This window comes from Zophobas morio, unplaced genomic scaffold (assembly GCF_036711695.1).
Source record: "Zophobas morio isolate AGI-343-1 ecotype UQ-CSIRO unplaced genomic scaffold, CSIRO_AGI_Zmor_V1 ptg000012l, whole genome shotgun sequence".
NCBI lineage: Eukaryota > Metazoa > Arthropoda > Insecta > Coleoptera > Tenebrionidae > Zophobas > Zophobas morio.
The window spans coordinates 5,935,997-5,961,091 of record NW_026972117.1 but is presented as its reverse complement, the minus strand read 5'-3'; the positions used below and the strand labels follow the sequence as shown (position 1 = coordinate 5,961,091).

The following is a 25,095-nucleotide window of genomic DNA, read 5'->3' as shown; positions in this document are numbered from 1 at the left end:
TATAAAATCGGAGCATTATTGAATAATCGAAAAATTGTAAAATTAAAGAAAATAAAAAAACCCAAACGAAAAATTGCAAATTGAAAATTTTAAAAATTAAAAGTTGAAAACTCAAGGAACTAAAAAACCCATTGAGAAATAGAACAGAACATAGAAAAACTGAAAAATTGAAAAAATATGGAAAATAAAAACCCGAAAAGTTTGAAACTTGAGAAATTGCAAATCTAAAAATTGGCGCGTCCAAAGGTTGAAAAATTGAAAATCTGAAAAATTTAAAAATGAAACTCTATATCGTAAAACTAAAGAAACAAAAAAATGAAAAATTGCAAATCGAAAAATTGGAGAAACGAAAACCAGAAACATTGAAAAATCGAATTCATTATTGAAAACATAAAAAAAACCAAAACGAAAAATTGCAAATCGGAAAATTGAAAAATTAAAAATTAATAACTCGAAAAACTCAAATCAAAAAATTGCAAAATCTAAAAATTGAAAAATTCCAAAGTTGGAAAATTTAAACTTAAAAACTTGAACTTTTATAGAGGTTATCAATTAATCAGTATATCAATTTTTATAATTTTTCAAAGAAGCGGGATTTATTGGGCTACTCTTCAGGGGCTAGGACAGTTTTGTCGAAATAACCTTGACCAATTTTTTAACATTCTGGTGGCAGAGCTTTGTTACAAGTTACAACTACACTCATAGTGTGATTATGACCCAAAATGATTATTAACTTTCACAGGTCTTTATTACCCCATAACCGCAAGGGGTTGTAAAAGTGTTTACCTAAGGGACTTTTGTTGTGAGCGTTACAGGACCGCTCTCGAATTTATTTTATTCTCAGAACGTCATTTTTGTTTCCACTAAAATTTGATTGACGTTAAAGGCAGTAATTGTGTAAACATACCTTTAATGACTGTAGCGGTAGCAGTAGAATCTCGTCCTAGAAAATTACAGTTTGTTGAATTTTTTCTGTTATAAAAAAACGTTTGAATAAAGAACAAATAATTGAAATTGTCCAGGGATGGGTGTAAGTGCAGCGTCTCGTTATGCCTCTTCGCCACATTTAAAAGGATCAATAAGACGTAATTAATTTTGAATATGTAACGTAGAATCGGCTCTCGCTGCCCTACTTTCCATTATACACCCCTGACAATAATTTACCTGTAGTACACGCTCTAATAATTATTTTCTATGTTTCAGTTCGAGCCGACCGAAGTACGATACTTCTTATCACCATCACCATTCGGTAAGTAAAGTATTTCACGGCGTCCATATTTTATAAAGACGTTTTGATTAAAATCGTAATTACAATGGGAGTATTTGCATGAATATAAAAGCACATTAACATATTAGCTCGTATAAATAACGAAAGCCGGGCAATTAAAGAATCCAGCAATGAAATAGCGGTATTTATGAGTTTCCGTGTCAAAAAGCGAATCGCAAAAATTGCTCTCCCGATATCTTGGAACTTATAAATTAGCGTGCATGTGTGCGGTGCGGTGTGGGGGAGTATAGATATTGATTACATTTTCGAATCTGGCATTCTCTTTATTCCGTTTTAAAAATTCCAATTCATCATGATACTTCGAGAGAACTCGTTGGTCGCAAAGCAGCAAAGCAAAAATCAAATATATCACATTTGGTTATCAAATATCGAATGGATAGGCTCTCGATCAAGCCCCGGAGCTAGCCGTTATTCCCAAATATAAAAAAAACTGGTCTGCAATATCCACTCCTGCTGCTGTTGGCTTAGTAAAAATACATAAATATAATGGATACAAATTGTCAATCGTCCTCCCTGGGGCTTGATTGAATGGGGGGCGTCGTCGGATCACCCCCTCTTGCTGTAGATCAATGCGGAGGACGTCGATGCGCTAACACGAAAATTACAAGGTAATGCACGCTTCGACAAATGATAAGAATTATTGGCTTCGGTTGGGTTTTGAGCTGGGACAAGGACTGATTTAATCAATGCGTTCTGATTGCAGGCGGTGCATGGGTGCGCTGCGAATGCAACTTACCCAGGCCAAAATCGGGACGGCGTGGTGGTGCGCCAGTGTCCACAACCGTAAAAACACAAAAATCGTTTCAGTCATTTTCACCTTCAGTGATTTTCGTGAATCTTCTGCATCTAGTGTCATCTGGTCGACTTTATTAGCTCGGCATGTTTCTGCCGTTCCAAACATTAGAATAATCTGCATCCATATACATAAATACATCGAATTAAGCAAATTTCTGACGTTTATACCCAGTTTTGCCAATAAATAAGATTTTTTGTTAGTGTTTACCCCCCGAGCGTAAGTTGAGTGGGTTTTGGGAAAAAATATCAAAATGGTGCGACAAAATTTTACGATTTAATCTAAAAGCTAGAAACCCAATTCATTGCATTAGAACGTTAAACACGCTTTAAGATTGTTTTGGAAATGAAAAATCACTAGGCAGAATTAATCTGATGTTTCAAAAATATTATTGTATGAAACAATTAATTTTATAGTCAAAAATTTTCTCTAATTTTCCCGAAATTCTGAAACACCCGGTACGGTTATTATTCAAGAATTCGTGCTATATATGTTCTTTTGTACTGTGTTAAAAAAAAGCGTTAGTCGTAATTTTTTTGTTATACTACTTAGTTGCTATAACATTTATTTCTTATTTCTCAAGAAAAAACTGAGAGAACGGGTGGGTGGGCGGGGCTAAATTTCATTTTTTCCCACAGAATCTTTCATAAGCAAGCAATAGCCCCGCCCACCCACCCGCTTTTTATTTCAGTGATTACTCTTAATATTGTTCAGTTATTTACCAAAATCATTATTATTTTAACAAATACTAGGTCCGTCCACTCGCCTTGTATTTCGTTAGAGGGTATGTAATTTGCCACAATCAGTCTTATCTTAGCCACGTTGCCACGTTATTTCATTTTTTTATTTTTTTTTAGCAATGTAAAGCGTCACAAAAACAGAGTGTTTATAAAAAAGGATAGAACTTTTCAATTTTCAAATAGCGATGTTTCAGTTTTATCAGTTAGAACACCCTGTACTTTATTACTGCATTTTGCTCTATGCTCTTGCTTTCAGTATGTCTGTTTCCCTTAAAAAAGGAAAAAATCCCAATAACTATCAACCTTAAATATAGAAGATACTTAACAAAAAAAAGAACCAAAAACAGATTAAGATGTACCAGTAAAATACAGGGTGTTCTTTTAAAACTCAACTTGCTACTACAATAAAGCGTGTACTTTTATTTATTGAAAAATAATTATACTGCGATTTTTTGTGAACTTCTCCATTTTTAAAAAAATCCAAAAATTGGAATAACTTGGCAACGTCGCATCGAAATTTTGAAAATAAACCATCGTTGTAGAACCCAAGAAGACGAATATACAAGGTGTCCCAAACATCCCTGAACCAATTTTTTTTTAAATATTAAACTTCAAAGTTGAAGAATTAACTTGTAATTTTGATAAGTTTTAAAGTGAATCAAATTGACAGCCTAAAATTCCAATAAAAATTGTCAAAATTGACATCCGTCAACAGTAAAAAATTACTCAGCATGTATATAAAAAATCTAAATCATTGTCTAGTATTTACGATAAGACGTTTTTCACAGTGAAGCCATATTTCAAAATTTAGGAGGAATAAATTTAAAAAGTTATGCTTATCAATGGTTGCTTTCTTAATTTTTATTCTTGGCCTGTTCTATTGAAGTTTTTTCTAATATCTCCAAACAGTTTAAAAAAAAAGTTCTATATATTGTTCTTCAAGTTTATGGATGAAATTTGTATTAAACACAAAAAAATTGGTCTAAAGTTACTGAAATATATTCAAACAAATACAGCTTCTTCTTAAAAAAATCGAATTTGATTATTTTTCTGTGACAACCGTATGAGCTGAAACAAAGATATTATACAGTAGGAAAAAAAGCAGCACACAGGGCGCAGAATTTTTTGTCAATTTTGAACAAGTTTTTTCAAAAGCTTAATTTTCCATCCTTATGAAAATTTTGATCTTTTTTTCAACCACTTTTGAAAATTAGGATGGTCAAATTTCGTCAAAATTCTTTCTGAAGCAAAACAAAAATCGAGGATTTTTAAAATTCTTTCAAAAATGAATACAAAGGGCTCAAGAGATTCTTCCTCATATTAAAAAAAAAAAAACTAGGAATCGTTAAGATTTTTTTCGAAACACTTTAAAGAATGTAATACCTCGAGGGCCCGAAATTTTTTCAGCTTTTTTGAAAAATAAAACACAAAGCGTCCCAAAGATCCTTTGACATATCTAGAAGAGAAGACACTAGTACTTGTTAAGATAAGACTGATTTTGGCAAATCACATACCCTCTAAGAAAAAAGAGGGCGGGTGGGCGGGGCTAGTACATTGTAAGATAAGACTGATTTTGGCAACTGCCAGCTCCCCCCACACGCCCCCTATTTTCATGGAAGGTATAGCATTTTCCAAAATCAATCCTGTCTAAGCAAGTACTAGCCCCGCCCACCCGCCCTCTATTTTCATGGAAGGTATATAGTTTTCGAAAATCAATTTTATCTTAGTAAGTACCAGCCCCACCCACCCCCCTTTAGTTTTTTAGAAGGTATACCATTTGCCAAAATCAGTAGAGAGCGGGTGGGCGGGGCTAGTACTTTGTAAGATAAGATTGATTTTGGTCTTATCTTAGCAATTACTAGCCGATTTTTGTGTGGATTTGTAGACAACTTTTTTCAAAAGCTTAATTTCCCAATATTCCATCCTTGCGAAAATTTTGATCATTTTGCAACCAGTCTTGAAAATTATCTGAAGAGATTTTTTTACAGACTTCGACTTCTAAAAATTACTTTCGGGTTCATTTCTCCAAAAACTCTCACCATTTTCCCAAAATCCCCTAATGAAATCTCGTAAGTTTTATAATAAAAAAAAGGACTTTTACAAGGTAAGAATGATTTTGGTCTTATCGTAGCAAGTACTAGCCCCGCCCACACGCCCTCTATTTTCATGGAAAGTATATCATTTACCAAAGTCAATCTTATCTTAGCAGCTACTAGCCCCGCCCTCACACGTTGTTCTCATTCTAACGATTTTATCTCTCTTCAATTGTGATCCACCTTTAATTCCGACTAGATAAACAATCACTGAAATGGAGGCGGGGTGGGTGGGCGGGGCGAATTAATGTTCTTAAAGTGGGAATTGCAACTACTAGAACTGTTAAAAAAAGCGTTAATCGTAATTTTTTTGTTATACTACTTAGTTGTTATACCATTTATTTCTTATTTCTGAAGAAAAAACTGAGAGAACGGGTGGGTGGGCGGGGCTAAGTTTAAGTTTTTCCTACAGAATCTTTTCTAAGCAAGCAACATCCCCCCCACCCACCTCGTTTCATTTCAATGATTATTATTAATATTGTTCAGTCATTTACCAAAATCAATATTATTTCAACAATTACTAGGTCCGCCCACCCGCCCTTATTTCCTTAGGCAAGTACTATACTGCACCAATCCATACGTGATATACGTGTCCTTGCAAAAATGTTGATGACGTCACCACAAAATTGTGTAAAGTAAAAACTCAACTCCAAAATGCTGGAAATGTTTCACTGTACTTTAGGTGCGAAGTTCTGTCGGAACAACTTTCGACCAATTTTCTATATAAACGCTCTGTATATTAAAACCCGGTCTTATTTGTACACTAACAGAACATCCATTGCAAAAAAAAAATCAAGAAAATTCGAATAACTTGGCAACGTCGCATCGGAATTTCGAAAATAAACTACGGTTATAAAGCCTAAGAAGAGGTCAATCAGAATACAATTATATTGTTTTCGAGATAAAGCACACCACATGTTCTTTAGTAGAACACCCTATATAGGCTTTATAACCATTTATTATTTTAGAAATTCCGATGCGACGTTGCCACATTATTCCAATTTTTGAGTTTTTTTAGTAATGCAACGCTTCGCAAAAACAATTCAATAATTTTCAAATATCGATATTTCAGTTTTTTCAGTTAGAACACCCTGTACTTTACTACTGCATTTTGCTCTGTTCTCTTTCTTTCAATATGTCGGTGTTTCCCTTAAAAAAGTAAAAAATCCAAATAACTATCAACCTTAAATATAGAAGATATTTAACAAAAAAAAAAGAGAACCTAAAACAGAGTAACATGTAGCAGTAAAATACAGGGTGTTTTATTTGCAAAAACTGATATAAATGATATTTGAATATTATTATAATTTTTTTTTTTTTAATAAACATTTGTGTATTAAAACTCAAGTTTCTACAACAATAAATCGTGTACATTTATTTATCTCCCTATAAAATATCGTTAAGCCAGATTTAAAAAATAATTATACTGCGATTTTTGTGAACTTTTCCATTTTTAAAAAATCCAAAAACTGGAATAACTTGGCAACATCGCATCGAAATTTTGAAAATAAACCATGGTTGTAGAACAGAAGTAGAGGTGAATCAAAATATACAGTTGTTCCAAAAATCCTTAAACCAAATTTTTTTAAATATTAAACTTCAAAGTTGAAGAATTAACTTGTAATTTTGACAAGTTTTAATGTGAATTTAATTGACAGGCTAAAATTTCGATACAAATTGTCAAAAATGACATCCGCGAACAGTAAAAAATGCCGTCAATCGAGTTCTAGCAAATTATTATTAAATTGTTGATAATTAAATATTTAACTATCTATTAGACATGCAGTTGATTAAAACAAAATTAAGAAGTTAATTCTTAGCATGTATAAATAAATCTAAATCATTGTCTAGTATTTACGATAAGACGTTTTTCACATTGAAGCCATTTTTCAAAATTTAGGAGGAGTAAATTAAAAAAGTTATGTTTATCAATGGTTGCTTTCTTAATTCTTAACCTCGGCCTATTTTGTTGAAGATTTTTCTAATATCTCCAAACAGGTTTAGAAATTTGTGTTAAACACAAAAAAGTTGGTCTAAAGTTACCGAAATATATTAAACAAATACATCTTTTTTTTCCAAAAAAATCGAATTTGACTATTTCGCTCCTATAAGCTAAAACAGAAAGCTTAATTTTCTATCCTTTATGAAAATTTTGATCTTTTTTTGACCACTTTTGAAAATTAGTATGGCCAAATTTCTTCCTTTCTGAAGCAAAAAAAATCGAGGATTTTTAAAATTCTTCCAAAAAGAATACAAAGGGCTTAAAAGATTCTTGCTCATATTAAAAAAGGAACTAGGAATCGTTACGATTTTTTTCGAAACACTTTAAAGAACAAAAAACCTGGAGGCCCCGAAATTTTTTCAAGTTTATTCAAAAATAAAATAAAGCGTCCCAAAGATCTCTTGACATACCTAGAAGAGAAGACACTAGTACTTGTTAAGATAAGACTGATTTTGGCAAATCACGTACTTTCTAAGAAAAGAGAGGGCGGGTGGGCGGGGCTAGTACTTGGTAAGATAAGACTGATTTTGGCAAATGACATAGCTTTGTTGAAGTTTTTTCTAATATCTCCAAACAGTTAAAAAAAGTAAAAAAGATGAAATTTGTATTAAACACAAAAAATTGCTCCAAAGTTACTGAAATTTATTCAAACAAATACAGCTTCTTCAAAAAATAGAGCTGGTATTATGATACATAAGTCTCATTTTATTATTGTTAAATATAGATGGGCGCAGCATTATTGTATTTTCAAATTTTCTATAAAACAGTGTAAGTCGTTCTTGATTTGATTAAAAAAAAAATCATGAGTAAATCGAACCAGCAATCGAGATTACCACACGTAAGTGCGCTCTCATACTAATATACAGTGTGATGATTGAATTTGAATTTGTAAAAATCAAGGCGGATTCATAAACTACAAGTATAGGATGGTGTTATTCGTAACATACGTGACTCTCCAATGCCATCAACGGTGAAACATTTTAAAACTAAGTATGTAATTTCTGAGAATAAAATAATAATACGCTTTTACTTTCGACAAGTCTGAGTTTTTGCCATTTGCAGTATGAAAAATTCTTCGCCGGCCTCTTCCACTCCACAAACTTTTTAATCATCCATTACAAATTAATCCGCCGACTAACATAATTCTCATCCCTTTATTAAACCGTCAATGGCTTGTTGCTACTTTAACGCAATTAAAACATTTCAGCAGAAAGAAATTTCTGTTTGCGCGTCCTTTGTCCCTGTTTCCCAAATACCAATAATAACTGGTAATACCGGCACGGCTTAGAATACCCCCACTGCACGCCCAGCAAGAAAATCAATGACAAAAATTAAAATCCCAAATACATTTTTCAGTGATGCGGTTTGAGTGATGAGCTCGTACAAAATCGCGCCCCTCCAGCCCTCCCTTATACACGTTTTGTAGGTACGTATGTATGATTCGGGAGCGCGTTCTGCTAACGCAAGCTTATGTAATATTGACTCTTTTTTTGTTTGAATTATTTATGCATTTTTACAGTTTTGTAAATGAAATTGAATTTTTTATATCCGTACGAAATAAATTTCGCCGAAAAAAACAAGTCAACGTGAATAAATTTTAAAAATATACGAGCATTGCTCGACGCTTCCACTAATTTATTTTGATATTGTTGCGGTTTTCTCGAGTTATTTACGGAGGTGATGCTTTAGAGAAAGACGCTTTCGGAGAGTATTAGTTTTATCTGCTTCATTACATAAAACGATGGATTGTTTGCCATGTTAATGAAGCCGGTGCTTTATTAAGCCTAATTAAAAATGATACATCCTACATCTACTTACGAAGAGGAACAACGGATTTAATGGAGATAACAAACGAACATGTTCTAATGCTACAGATCCGCATCTGAAAAATTGGAGCTTGAGAAAGTATCCGTTCGTGGTCGAATGACGAAGCGGTTCAGGATTCCTTGCCAACATTTTAATACCTAAAGAACAGACGAGGTTGTTATTTTAAATAAACAATCGCAAATATGTATTTTAATTAGAAAATATATTAATAATATAATAATATCTTGTCTGACGCGTATGCGTTACAATTCGTAGGCAACTCTGATTCCCGCTTTTTTTGTCGCACTACACTAAACTGCGACAAAATTCGATGATTAATCAACATTTGGACCGAACGAAAATTTCCAACCCAAGAAAAATTTCTTTTGCGCGTTGACTGGATCGTGACCGTAATTTTTTATTATTACACGGTGGTGGCGAGCTTTAATTGTCATCTTAGTCCCCCATGTTGAAATTACTATTAATTACTGAAACGTCCGCTGGGCGCGGACTAAAAATTGCCATCGAAGATATAATTTGTGGAGGGATACAGTGCTTTAGATCAACTCAAACATTTTTAATTAGGCTGGCAGTATCATTATTACAGATACTGTGATTTCATTCCGTTTCCGACACGACAATTTTGTAAACAATTTTGTGAGAATTGTGTAACTAACTGTTATTTCCTAGTCATTGTCCTCCTCGTTATTACTATATTCAGTAGTAGCAGCTACTTGTCAAATGTCATTCAAATATCTAATATAATTAATATGTTTATTGTAATGCCGTTCCATCATTACTATGTAATTTGACGTATCCATGCTCGTCCCGCGAAATTATCATTAATTTACTTATCCATTTTTTTAACGTCAGCGTTTCCATTTTTATTTAGTAGAAAGAATATTTAAAAGCTATTATAATGGACAATCTATCATATTATAATAAGAGCCGACTTCCTGTTTTCGATGAATAAGCATTTACTTATAGCTCGTAAACTTTACGTGTAAAAAAAATCAATGATGCATTTTAATGTGGAATTACAATATAGTAACCTAAATATTTATATAAACATTTTGTCGTATTAAATGGCCATTGTATGTAAAAGGTGTCTTTGTTGTGAAATTATTTTTATTACGTTGGATTTAGGCTATTTTCGTTTCTGAAACGATTTTATTGGAGGACATTTGCATAATAATAAGTTTCTTTCCGAAGCGGCGATGTGTGGCCTTAATTAGTCCTAGTGCATGTTTTATATCCCCCGAATCGTTACGCAAATAATAATAATAAATTACGCTTTATGACCCAACGTCTATTTAGATTTTAATACATATTAAGATTTTTTTATTAATATTTACATTTTATGTACCTACGTTATGTTTTTATAACGCGAAACGGGAGTTTATTCTTTCATATTTTTGTTTAATTAGGCAACAGTCGTAAAATTTTTATTCGCCATAAAGATGTATATTTATCAATCCGAAATATTTATTTGATAACTTTTAAATCAATATACAAGCTTATTATAGTGTAATTATTAATGTCACTTCTACATCTGGCACAAATGTCATAAAGTAAATTTTAATTTCGTTGTTTGCTACTGACCGACGGCGTTTAATGACAAAAATGTTGTTTTTCGCGTGATTATTTCCACGGTTTATGGCACCTTTAATACTCTAATGCGGCCGCTTGATGGAGCGAAATAGTTGCAATAAACAATTCTAAATAAAATTCAACTTGAATTTACTCACGATTTTCGATCGTTGCTGCTTTTATTAATAAATACATGCTGTTTTACAACGCCGGCGTTGAATAGTTTTCGGATTACTAAACTTTACTGGTTGAAACATTACCGTTTTAGAGGTAATCAGGTATTTTGTTTTTCGATTTATATTATTGTATTTTTCTGTACTTGGTTTGCAATGACTGTTTCGTGGATTTTTATGCAATGTTTTCTTGCCTTTTATGGATTTTAATGGTTTATAACAACTTAACTTTTATTACGACATTGTTCTGGGATTTTTTGATAACTTTTTCAAAAACTAAATTCGTACTTCTTTTGATTAAATCCGAAAATTACCTAAATGCATTGTTTTTGTAAATTACTACCTCTAGAAGCTTCTTCCGACTTCATTTCTTCGAAATCTATAATTTTTTCGGAACTATCAAATTAATTACATATTTTCCAATTTTTGGACTTTTGAAAAAAATTGACTTTCAAACCGAATATTTCTAAAATCCAACACAAAGACCATAAACACGCTATATTTTTCGAATCAGCACCTCGAGGCGTATATATCGCAGAATTTTCTGTGAATTTTTAGACAACTTTTTTTCAAAAATGTAATTACGAAAATTTTGATCTTTTTTGACCATTTTGAAAATTACTATGAGAATTTTTTTTGTTGATTTCGACCTCTACAAATTACTTTCGCCCCGCTTCACCCAAAAACTCACCAGTTTTCCAGAATCACTCAAAGGACTTTGGCAAATTTTGGAATTTAAAAACTAAATTGAAATTAACACTATATTTCTAAAATCTTGATTCGGGACTAAAAATAAGCTATATTTTTGGAATCAACAGCTCGGAATACATTTTGCCGATTTTTTGTGGGTTTTTAGACAAATTTTTTCAAAAGCTGGATTTTTCTAAATTCCACCCTTATGAAAATTATCTTAAGAGATTTTTTTTGTATATTTCGACTACTAGAAATTACTTTCGCCTCATCTCTCCTAAAACTCTCACCCTTTTCCCAATGAAATCTCGTAAGGTTTAAAATAAAGAAAAAATTGACGTTAACATGGAACATTTCAAAAATTTTGCTCCGAGACCAAAGTGACCCTATATTTTTTATCAGCCCATCGAAATGTATATCGTAGAATTTTTTGTGAATTTGGGGCAAGTTTTTTCAAAAGCTTAATTTTCGACCCTTATAAAAATTTTGATTTTTTTTCGACCACTCTTGAAAATTAGTATCGTCAAATTTTGCCAAAATTCTTTCTGAAGCGAAACAAAAATTGAGGATTTTTAAAATTCTTCCAAAAATGAGTGCAAGGGGCTCAAAAGATTAGTTCTCATATTAAAAAATGGCGCAAGGAATCGTTAAGATTTTTTTCGACATACCTGGAGGCCCCGAAATTTTTCCAAGTTCTTTGAAAAGTAAAACACAAAGCCTCCCAAAGATCCTTTGACATATCTAAAAGAGAGGACACTAGTACTTGTTAAGATAAGACTGATTTTGGCAAATCACATACCCTCTAAGAAAAAAGAGGGCGGGTGGGCGGGGCTAGTACTTGGTATGATAAGACTGATTTTGGCAAATCACGTACTTTTTAAGAAAAGAGAGGGCGGGTGGGCGGGGCTAGTACTTTGTAAGATAGGATTGATTTTGGTCTAATCTTATCAAGTACTAGCCAATTTTTTGTGGATTTGTAGACAACTTTTTTTCCCAATATTCCATCCTTGTGAAAATTTTGATACTTTTGCAACCACTCTTGAAAATTACCTAAAGAGATTTTTTTTGTAGACTTCGACTCCTAGAAATTACTTTCGGCCTCATTTCTCTAAAAACTCTCACCATTTTTCCAGAATCTCCTAATGGAATCTCGTAAGTTTTAGAATAAAAAAAAATGACTTAAACACGGAACATTTCCAAAATTTTGGCTCGGGACCAAAATGACACTATATTTTTGGAATCAGTACCTTGAGATGTATATTATAGAATTTTTTTTGGATTTTTAGACAACTTTTTTGAAAAGCTGGATTTTTCAAAATTCCACCTTTACGAAAATTGTGATCTTTTTTGATCACTTCCGAAATTTATCTTAAGAGAGTTTTTTTTTTCTATTGCGACTTCTTGACATACTTTCGCCTCATTTCTCCTAAAACTCAGCTTCATCCCAGAATCGCCCAATGAATTTTCGCAATTTTTTTAATTTATTTTGAAAAATTCATTTTAACGTCAAATATTTCTAAAATCTTGGTCCGGACCAAAAACGCTTTATATTTTTGAAATCACCACCTCGATGTGAATCACGAAAAATTTTTGTGGATTTTTAGACAACTTCTTTCAAAATTTTTTAGAAAATTTTCATTTTTTTCGACCACATGACTTGTTGATTTTCGACTTCGAGAAATTACTTTCCGCCTAATTTCTCCGAGAACTCGTACTATTTTCCCAGCAAAATATTTTTCAAAAGCACTATTTTTCAAAGTTCAAACTTATGACAATTTTGATCTTTTTTTGACCACTTTCGATATTATCTTATGAGATTTTTCTTTAACATTGCGACTTCTGGAAATTATTTTCGCGTCAATTGTTCCTCACACCATTCTCCCAGAATCGCCCAATGAAATTTCACAAATTTTTTAAATAAAAAAATTATTTTAACGTTGAGCTGGATTTTTCAAAATCGCACTCTTATGAAAATTTTGATTTTTTCCGACCACTTTCGAAAACTAACTAGCTTAAGAAATTTTTTTTGTACATTGCAATTTCTAGAAATTATTTTCCCCTGATTTTTCCTAAAACTCTTACCAGCCTCCCAGAATCGCCCAATGAAAATGCGCAAATTTTAGAATTAAAACAAAAAAAAAAGATTTTAACGTCATATATTTCTAAAATCTTGATCCGAGACCAAAAATATGCTATATTTCTGGAATCAACAGCTCGGAATACATATTACCGGTTATTTTTTTTTTGGATTTGTAGAAAATTTTTCCAACGCTGGATTTTTCCAAATTCCACCCTTTTGAAAATCAGGATCGTCAAATTTTCTCAAAATTCTTTCTGAAGCAAAACAAACATCGAGGATTTTTAAAATGCTCCCAAAAATGAATACAAAGGGCTCAAAAGATTCTTTTTCATATTAAAAAGGCACTAGGAATCATTAAGATTTTTTTCGAAACACTTTAAAGAATGAAATACTTGGATGCCCCGAAATTTTTTGAAGTTCTTTGAAAAATAAAACAAAGCGTCCTTAAGATCCTTTGACATATCTAAAAGAGAAGACACTAGTACTTGGTAAGAAAAGACTGATTTTGGCAAACCACATACTTTCTAAGAAAAGAGAGGGCGGGTGGGCGGGGCTAGTACTTTGTAAGGTAAGACTGATTTTGGCAAGCCAGTCCTATCTAAACAAGTACTAGCCCCGCCCACCCGCCCTCTATTTTCATGGAAGGTATATAATTTTCCAAAATCAGTTTTATCGTAGCAAGTACCAGCCCCACCCACCCCCACTTTAGTTTTTTAGAGGGTATACCATTTGCCAAAATCAGTAGAGGGCGGGTGGGCGGGGCTAGTACTTGGTAAGAAAAGACTGATTTTGGCAAACCACGTACTTTCTAAGAAAAGAGAGGGGGGGTGGGCGGGGCTAGTACTTGGTAAGATGAGACTGATTTTGGCAAATGACATAGCCTCTAAGAAAAGAGAGGGCGGGTGGCCGGGGCTAGTACTTTGTAAGATAAGGTTGATTTTGGTCAATTTTTTGTGGATTTGTACACAACTTGTTTTCCCAATCCTTGTGAAAATTTTGATCATTTTGCAACCACTCTTGAAAATTACCGAAAGAGATTTTTTTGTAGACTATGACTTCTAGAAATTACTTTCGGCCTCAGTTCTCCAAAAACTCTCACTATTTTCCCAAAACTCCCTAATGGAATCTCGTCAGTTTTAGAATAAAAAAAAATCCAAAATTTGGGCTCAAAATGAGACTATATTTTAGGAATCAGTACCTTGCGATGTATATTATAGAATTTTTTCGGATTTTTAGACAACTTTTTTGAAAAGCTGGATTTTTCAAAATTCCACTTTTACGAAAATTTTGATCTTTTTTTAACCACTTTCGAAAATTTTCTGAAGAAATTTTTTTTTGTCGATTGCGACTTCTTGACATTGAATCGCCGAAAGAATTTTCGCAATTTTTTAATTTTTTTTGAAAAATTCATTTTAACGTCAAATATTTCTAAAATCCGGGAACAAAAACGCTTTATATTTTTTAAATCAGCACATCGAGATGAATCACGAAAAATTTTTGTGGATTTTTAGATAACTGTTTTCAAAATGTTTTAGAAAATTTTCATCTTTTTCGACCACTTTTGAAAGTTACCTTACCTGACTTTATTTGTTGATTTCGACATCTAGAAATTACTTTCGGCCTAATTTCTCCGAGAACTATTACTATTTTCGCAGAATCGCCCAATGAAATTTCGCAAATTTTAGAATCTTTTTAAAAAATTGATTTTAACGTCAAATATTTCTAAAATTTTGGTCCTGGACCAAAAACGCTCTATATTTTAGAAATCAGCACCTTGAGGTGTATCACATAAATGTTTTTTTGCATTTTTAGACAACGTTTTTCAAAAGCACTATTTTTCAAAACTCAAAATTATGAAAATTTGGATCTTTGTCCTACCCCTTTCGAAAATTATCTTAAAAGATTTTTTTTGAACATTGAGACTTCTGGAAATTATTTTCGCCTCATTTGTCCTAAACCTCTTACCATTCTCCCAGAATCGCCCAATGAAATTTCGCAAATTTTAGAATGTTTTTAAAAAATTGATTTTAAAGTCAAATATTTCAAAATTGTGGTCCAGGACGAAAAACGCTCTATATTTTAGAAATCAGCACCTCGAGGTGAACCACATAATTTTTTTTGCAATTTCAGGCAACTTTTTTCAAAAGCACTATTTGTCAAAATTCAAACTAATGAAAATTTTGATTTTTTTTCGAACACTTTCGATAATTATCTTATGAGATTTTTTTTAACATTGCGACTTCTGGAAATTATGTTCGCCTCAATTGTTGTAAACATCTCACCATTCTCCCAGAATTGCACAATGAAATGTCACAATTTTTTTAATTAAAAAAATTATTTTAACATTGAATATTTTTAGAATCTTGGTCCGGGACCAAAAACACGCAATATTTTTGGAATCAGCACCTCGAGTTGTACATTGCAGAATTTTTTTTGGTTCTTTGGACAAATTTTTTCAAAAGCTGGATTTTCAAAATTCCACTCTTACGAAAATTTTGATTGAAAATTATCTTAAGAAATTTTTTTGTACATTGCGACTTCTAGAAATTATTTTCGCCTGATTCCTCCTAAAACTCTCACCATCCTTCCAGAATCGCCCAATGAAAATTCGCAAATTTTAGAATAAAAAAAAAAATTATTTTAACGTTAAATATTTCTAAAATCTTGGTCCGCGACCAAAAACGCTCGATATTTATGAAATTGGCACCTCCAAGTGGATCACGAAACATTTTTTTGGGATTTTTAGACCACTTTTTTCAAAAGTATTGGTTTTCAAATTTTAACATTATGAAAGAAAATTTTGGTGTTTTTTCGACAATTTTCGAAAATTCGACTTCCAGATATTACTTTTGCCTCATTTCTCCTAAAAGTCTCACCATTTTCTCAAAACCACCCAATGAAATCTCGCAAATTTTCGAATTTCTTAAAAAATTGATTTTAACGTCAAATATTTCTAAAATCTTGGTCCGGGACCAAAAACGCTCTATGTCTTTGGAATCAGCACAGAATTTTTTGTGGATTTTTAGATAACTTTTTTTAAAAGCCCAATTTTTCAAAACTCTTCCCTTATGTAAATTTTCATTTTTTTTGACCACTTTTGAAAACTACCTAATGAGATTGTTTTTGTTGTTGACTCTCACTATTAAATCTCAGAAATTCTGGAATTAAAAAAATTGATTTCAACACCGAATATTTTTAGAAAAGGTCCGGGGCCAAACAACGCTAGATTTTTGGAGTCAGCATCTCTCACAGTTGTTTGTGGATTTTTAGACAACTTTTTTCAAAAGCTCATTTTTTCAAAACTCCACCCTTATAAAAATTTTGATCTTTTTTCGACTACCTTCAAAAATTACATAAGGAGTCTCATTTCTTCGAAAACTTCTATAATTTTGCAGGAATCGTTCTATTAAATATGGCGTTTTTTGGGATTTTTTCAAAAAATTGACTTTTAAACCAAATATTTCTACAATCTTGATCTGAGACCAAAAGCACGCTATATTTTTGGAATTGGCCCCTCGAAATGTATATCGTAGAATTTTTTGTGAATTTTTAGACACTTTTTTTTTCAAAAGCTCGATATTTTAAAGCTCCACCCTTATGAAAATTTTTATCTTTTTTCGACAACTTTTTTTTGTAGATATGACTTTGCGCTTCATTTTTTCTCTTTATTCTCACCATTTTTCCAGAATAGCTCAATGAAATCTCGCAAATTTTAGAATTTAAAAAAAAAATGATTTTAACACCGAGTATTTCAAAAATCGAGGTCAGTGTAAAATGTGTCGATGGATTTTGATCCAATATTTTCTCGCCTTTAGTTTACTTTTCACGAGTTTTAATGATATAGGTCAGGTTAGGTCCGGTGACGTGGAAATTTTTCTGCGACCTTTTTATGCATTTTTGGTTTTCATAAAATTTGTTAATAACTTAAAATTAAACTTTCCCGCAAAAGTTTTACCCAATTGCTGTGAAAACTTTTCCTGCCAATTTAATGGACCGGAAATTCACTAGAGGGGGAAGAACTGTATTTTAATTCTATATTCGTTCTTTTGCTTCTAGATTGAAACTGTGGATCCTTGTTTCATAATTATACAATACGATCTAAAATAATATTTTCATATCAAAATTATGAAGTGTTTATAGTCTCAGATGACCTAGGAAGGACTACGATCCTTGAAAATAAAATCCATTATATTCGACTAAACTTTCTTGTCGAGCAACCCTTTCAAAAACCGGAACTATTCGACAAACAACAAACTCCCCTCTACCCACTTAATGTATAATTAATACGAAATGAAAATTCTATTTGTACACTTGAACTAAGTGCACCAAGAACGTAAAAACATGACGTCAAGAATAATCAAAATAGAGTAAACTTGATTATGCATATAGGAATAGTGAAAAATATAGACCTAGCCAGTACACTACAAACTTAATAATTGTAGCATAACGCCTTCGTCCTTCCAAACCTTCAATTTTAACAAACCGTACAATGGAATTACATCGCCATTAGCCCCTCGGGTTTGGCGCTGTAGATAGATCTTTTTCCACTCATTACAGTTCAAGGCCGCCGAGCGAATAATGCCATTTTCTGTTACCACAACACACAACCTGCCCAACCTTCCCATGTACATTTTTCGTGTGGCCATTCTTTAACCACAATTTTTCCGCCCCACCCGTCCCCATACCTGTAGGTCACCCGATCGCGCCAGAATTATCCATTTTATCCGCAGTTCCATTGTCAAAACTCTTTCATCCCCCAAACCTCCCTCCGAGGTATCGAATCCACCGAGTCAGGCGTGTGTTTGGTTCGTGCCGGAGCCTCCGGCAAGGGCAGCATTTGTATTACTGCCGCCGCCACCGCCACCGCCACCACCAGGGCAGTGGGTCTGTAGCAAGCGCGATTTGTTTTGATTACACTCTTCCCCCACTTTTGATGAATAATGAATGTATTTTTTGCAAACAACAAAGGGAGGGCTGGTGACGAGTTGCCCACTGTCAACCGTATACCGGATAACGCATACGTATATATATTTTTGGATTATTATAAATGTCACATGCGGATTGATATATCTTGTGGTATCTCTGCCGCCCTGCCCCCACATTGCAGATAACTCAGAATTATAGCGGTCGGCGATTTTTGTGTTTCGCTTGAAATATGCTTCTTTTTTTAATTGTTCGAGGAGGTTTGATTGCAGATTAGGCGCGAATATTTGCGGATTTGTGATAAGTCGGGATGGGGATGGACGGATTCGGATAGTTGGGATTTCGGCAGTGTAATCAGACTCTAAATAGCTGTGACGTTTGTTTAATGATGTGTGACTAGTATTTGAGGTATTTAGTGCTGTGATGAGGTTAATCCGGTGAGTTTTTCCGGCGTGACTTGCTCGATCGACAAAATGTTCCGTCGGGTGCTCGCAAGGATGGCTTTTAACACTCGTTTTGTTTTTGTGTTCTATCAATGATATTAATTTTGAGATCAGTTGGTTCGATGATGCTGTGTCGTGGATCCACTTTGTTACCAACCAGATAAATGCAAATAGACTAGTATTTTACGTTTTTGGTGTCCGAATTTATCCCATTTTTTGCAACGTTTATATGGTCAGTAATATAAAAATAAAATAAAATAAGAAAACCATGAAATATTTTTTTCCAAAAACATGAAAGACATGATTTGATGAAGTTGGATATCAGTTCTGAATTTTACCCTCACACGAGCCACTTTTTTAACATTTTAGAACGTATATTTTGAGATTTTCAGTAAAGATGAATTTAGAACACACATTAAAATTTAGTACGGCAAATTAAACAAAAAAATCCACATTCATGTTTTTATCGAAATTCGTGAAGGGTTTTTTGTTGTTGTTATAATGTGAAAATTTTTAAAATATTTAAAATTATTGTTTCAAATTTTTAACCTTAAAAATCTGATTTTTGTCAAAATTTTAAAAATTGTTAATTTCAAAGGATTCAAATTTTGCGTAGCCGGAAAAAAAAAAACGAAGAAATAACTAAACTAAATAACACAACTAAAAAATCTGAATGACTATTTAGATTGGGTTAAATAAAAGCTGAAGTCAAATAACGAAAATGTGTTTGGATTTTCGAAATTTATTAAATCAAAAAAAATGTTATACCTTTTAGTTAATTAATTTTGAAAATGATCAATCTTGATAGTCTCAGCGTCTTGATTTATAAAAAAACGCAAAATTTGTTTTTGTTAAGTCAACAGCTTTTTTTGTATGTATATCACTACTTTGTATTTATTGACGACGTTTCGAAGATAGTTTTCTTCTTCTCCAAGTCTACTTTTTGCGTATTGGATTTCTCGCGCAGACGAAGCGTGCCGAAGAATCACACCTGAAGAAGTAGGAAACTACCTTCGAAACGTCGTTAGTTTTCGTAAAATTTTAAAACAAATCTTTATAATTCGTAAATATACAGGGTGCCTAAAAATTTTTGGAACATTTTTCTATGGTTTTATCAGTTTTACGGTATCTGAGGCCCCACCGAGTTTTATATTTTCTGGTAAATACTATAACATATACTTGTACATGGTAATCAATATTCTTATACACCTAGAATTATAAAGAAATTATCTAACGTCCTTGATATACTATTGTTAAATTTTCCAAGTCTACAGAGTGACAAGTATGTACCACCAAAATTTATTCCACTTTAAAATAGTTCTATAATTATACAGGGTGACTCACTAAGCGCGGTCCTCGATATCTCATTAATTATTAGAAATAAAAGAAAAAATCACAGATCAAAGTTGAACGGTTCTTTGAGGACTATTCTTTAAAATTATTTTTAACTATAGGTACAGAATGTTCTGTTTATTAAGGCGCAACACAACTTATTTTTCTTAAATGAAACACCCTATATATTTTTACATATTTTGATTGATCTCCTCTGAGGCTTTTAAATTTTGAAATTTCGATGCGACGTTGCCATGTTTTTTCAATTGTCTTACAAATTTTTGGTAATGGAACGATTAAAAAAAATCGTGATAAGGTCATTTTTAAAGTCTTTCTTTTTCAATTTTTCAAAACTCCAGCCTTATGAAAATTTTAATCTTTTTTCGACTACTTTCGAAAATTTCCTTTCGACTGCTAGAAATTATTTTCGGCCTCATTTCTCGGAAAACTTTCACCATTTTTCCAAAATCGCCTAACGAAAAATGGCAAGTTTTGAAATTAAAAAAAAAAAAAATATTGTAAGACCGAGCCTTTCTAAATTTTGGTCCCGGATCAAAAACACGCTATACTTTTGTATCAGCACTTCCAAATATATATCACTAATTTTTTTGTGGATTTTTAGACAGCTTTTTCCAAAAGTTCAAATTTTTAAAATTCCACCCCCATAAAAAATTCGAACCTTTTTCGAAAATAACCTTAAGAATTTCATTTTTAAGTTCCCCGATTTTCCAGTTTTTAAATTTTGCAATTTTTGAATTTCCAATGATCCGATTTTCCGATTTCTATAATTTTCAATATTTAGATTTTACAATACGTATTTTTAAATGAAACACCGTATATATTTTTACATATTTTGATTGATCTTTTCTTTGGCGTTTAAATTTTGAAATTTCGATGCGACGTTGCCATGTTTTTTCAATTGTCTTACACATTTTTGGTAATGGAACGATTCGAAAAAATCGTGATAGGGTCATTTTTAAAGTCTCAGTCTTTTTCAATTTTTCAAAATTCCAGCCTTATGAAAATTTCGATCTTTTTTCGACTACTTTCGAAAATTTTCTTTCGATTGCCAGAAATTACTTTCGGCCTCATTTCTCGGAAAACTTTCATCGTTTTTTCAAAATCGCCTAATGAAAAATGGCAAGTTTTGGAATTGAAAAAAGAAATTGATTGTAAGATCGAATTTTTTTAAATTTTGGTCCGGGACCAAGAACGCGCTTCCAAATATATATCTCACAATTTTTTTTTTTTTTAAGCCAACTTTTTTTAAAAGCTCAATGTTTCAATACTCCAACCTTTAGAAAATTTTGATCTTTTTTCGAGGACTGAAGAGATTTTTTTGTTGATTTTATTGTTTAAAAGTTACTTTTGAACTCATTTCTTCAAAAACTACGACCATTTTTCCAGAATGGCTCAAAAAATCTCACAAACTTTAGTTCCCCGATTTTCCAATTACTAAATTTTTCAATTTTTAAATTTTGCAATTTTTGGATTTCCAGTTTTCCGATTTTCCGATTTCTATAATTTTTAATATTTAGATTTTACAATACATACATATTTCCTGGTTTTATTTTTCATTTTTCCGATTTTTTAATGTTCAGTTTGACAATTATGTATCAAAATTTTTTGTTTTTTGATTTTCTTGATTTTTTCAATGTCTCTTCGATTTTATAATTTTTCGTTTACTCAAATTTTCAATCTCTAAAAGTTACTTCCGAACTCATTTCTCCGAAAACTTTCACCATTTTCCCAGAATGGTCCAAAGAAATCGCGCAGATTATAGATTTAAAAAAAAGAAATTGAACTGAACACCCAATATTTCCAAAATTTTGGCAGAGTACCAAAAACACGCTATATTTTTGCAATCAGCACCTCGAGATGGATGTCGTAGAATTCTTTGTGGATTTTTTGACAACTTTTTTCGAAAACTCAATGTTTCAATACTCCAATCTTTAGAAAATTTTGATTTTTTTTCGAGAACTCAAGAGATTTTTTTGTTGATTTTAAAATTTTAAAAGTTACTTTTGAACTCATTTCTCCAAAAACTCTCACCATTTTTCCAGAATGGCCAAAAAAAATTTCACAAACTTTAGAATTTAAAAAAAAAAATGATTTAAAATCGAATGTTTCTAATGTTTGTTCGGACCAAAAATACACTTTTTTTTTTGAATCAGCACCTCTAGATGTATGTCGTAGAATTTTTTTGTGGATTTTTAGACAGCTTTTTCAGAAATTCAATTTTTCGAATTTCCACCTCCATGAGAATTTTGGTCCTATTTTTACCTCTTTCGAAAGTAACTTTAAGAATTTGATTTTTATGTTCCCCGATTTTCCAATTTTTGAATTTTTAAATTTTGCGATTTTTGGATTTCTAGTTATCCGATTTTCCGATTTCTTTAATTTTCAATATTTAAATTTTACAATATTTCGTTCTTTCGATTTTGAAGTTTTTTAATTTTTGATCTTTCGATTTTGGAGTTTTTCGTTCCATTAATTTTTCGGTGTCTTGGTTTTTATTTTTTATTTTTCCGATTTTTTTAAAGTTCTTTTCACAATTTTATATCAAAATTTTTGGTTTTTTGATTTCCTTAACTTTTTCAATGTCTCTCTGATTTTATAATTTTTCGTTTATTCAAATTTTCAATCTCTAGAAGTTACTTCCGAATTCATTTCTCCAAAAACTTTCACCATTTTCCCAAAATGGCCCAAAGGAATCGCGCAAATTATAGATTAAAAAAAAGAAATTGAATTCAACACCCAATATTTGCAAAATTTTGGCCGAGTACCAAAAACACGCTATATTTTTGGAATCAGCACCTCGAAATGCATGTCGTAAAATTGGTTGTGGATTTTTAGACAACTTTTTTTCAAAAGCTCGATTTTTATAAAAATTGTCAAATATTGATAGTTCAGTTTTTTCGAATCTTGTTCTGGTTTTTCTTCGTTTTTGTTTTTGTTAAGTATTTTCTATGTTTAAAGTTGATGCGGTAATAAAATACAGAGTGTTCTATTTGAAAAAACTGAAATATATTTGAAAATTGTGAAATTTAAATACTGTGTATGTTAAAATTTTATATTATCGACAACATAACAAAGCGCTACCTCAGTTTATTTCTCAATAAAAATATTGCAATATAGATCTTAAAAATAGCGTTTCTGCGATTTTTTGTGATCCCTTGTTACTAAAAAAACAAAAAAAAATTGAAATAATGTGGCAACGTTGCATCGACTTTGATTTATGATTTTCTACTACTTGTACTAATTAATCAGATATCGAAGATCGCCCCCTTAATGACTCACCCTGTATATAATTTTTAATCGTTTTTTTGCTTATAATTATATATAGTGAGAAAACTCAAAAATTGCCAACGCAGAAAATATCTAATAAAACCCGGTTCGTAAAAGCAACAATACGTACAGCAATCGTAATTAAGAAACTGTTTATGCCACAAGATCTAGAAGTTCGTAATCCTCGGCTACGTCTCGGACAACCATTTATTTGGATTCTGTGTATATAATAACTTCTGGGATTGCGAACAGACAATTTTATAGCGTACGCAAGGTTTACAGTTTATTCCCAAGCTCTAAGTAAACGTTTTAATGTGCACCCGAGGCGTAGCCGAGGGTTATTTGCCCAAAAGTGCCAAAGTTTTTTATTGTGAGAAAAATTTTTACTCGGCAAAATTTATAGCAACTTGATTTAAATTGACATACTTTTCTGTGAATGAATCATTCGTTACTGGAATATAATTATTTCATGACATCAAAATTTGTTGAGTTTCAATAATTCAACAGGAGTGATGTATAAACAGGAAATGCCGTCCTTTAAATGGAAATTTATGTCTCTGAACACTTGCAACTCTCGGCTACGCCTCGGGTAATAGTTCACTTACGTTTATATATTTAAAAAAACACGATTGTGAAGTCGATGCAGATCTGAGGGTTTTTATTGTTGAGTTGTGCAGCTTACATTTCTAGAATTTATGAAAGCTTTTACGATTTGTACCCGAGGCGCAGCCGAGAGTTATAAAAACATTCAATCGCTAAATTACTTCTTGTTGAAGAGTAAAAACTAAAATGTGACTGTGTTTAGATTTATTAACAACGAAAACACTAGTGTCGATATTTCCAGACGAGTCTTCGCAGCCAGCAGCGGTAACATTACGAAGATAGTCGATTTCGTTCGTACGTAGAAAATTTCTTGTTGTTAACAAACACATCCGTTTTATTTTTCTAGTTTCGCGTCTACCCCTAGCGCCCGTAATAACCCACCCGTTCCCAGCTTTTCCAGAATTTTTCCATTTTTTCTCTCTCCATCCAGCGAAAACTTTCAATATTGCTGTTTTACATTTTGTTTGATAACAAGGCACACACATACCGCCACCGCCGCGTATAAAATTGTTCCGCCATTTCGATATTCGTGATGACCAAACAGAACAAAGTAATTGAATAACAGGAGCGGTTCGCAAAAATTCCATGTATTAATAATTTGCATTTTTTTTTCTGAATTTAAAAATAAAATCAACGAAATCGCCATCCATTACAATAATTAGAGCGAATTTTGTCCACATGTGATCGGGGTTGACTGAATTACTAATGGGTCAGAGCAGAGGGTAAATTTTTGCGAGCGTAAAAAACTCATACTCTTTTTTTAAATTTTATGCAGATGTGTATATGTATATGATACATACATTATATGCGGATGATATACACGTATGGGGGAGAGGCTTTATGTTCAAAAGAGAAAATTATGGAACGGCTTTTTTTTAATTACAGAGAAAAAATGTGCACACGCACGGTGACATCTTTATTTTTAATACAACTAAAGGAGGGACTGTATGAAATTTTGCGAGCCGGCCCTAGTGCGAAAGTAATTATTTTAATTTTGAATGTTGTCGGCATTGTGAAAAATGTGGACTCGACACAACACTCCACGAATTATTCGGATTCTGGCTAATAGGCTGTGGGTTTGTATTCTTTCTTGACCTGTGTTGTTCTCGCATGATCTGAATTTGTTGTGCGACAAAGTCTTGAAAAAGACTGATTTTTATAGTTTTGGAAATTTCATTCTACCCTATAAAATTGTACTGTCAATAATGAGACGGACAGTAGAACAATAACAAGAGATACTTACAACTTAAA

At 32.2% G+C, this 25,095-nt stretch overlaps 1 protein-coding gene across 6 annotated transcripts in view; it reads left to right on the top strand.

Annotated features, from left to right (window-relative positions):
- The window catches only part of LOC135127681 (protein bric-a-brac 1-like), a 564,157-nt gene that overhangs the window by 54,599 nt on the left and 484,463 nt on the right, over nucleotides 1-25,095 (top strand). For all 6 annotated transcript variants that reach the window (XR_010280263.1, XM_064054234.1, XM_064054233.1 and 3 more), the window contains exon 2: nucleotides 1,204-1,249. The gene's annotated coding sequence lies outside the window, so the exon portion shown is untranslated. The remainder of the gene's footprint in view (nucleotides 1-1,203; nucleotides 1,250-25,095) is intronic.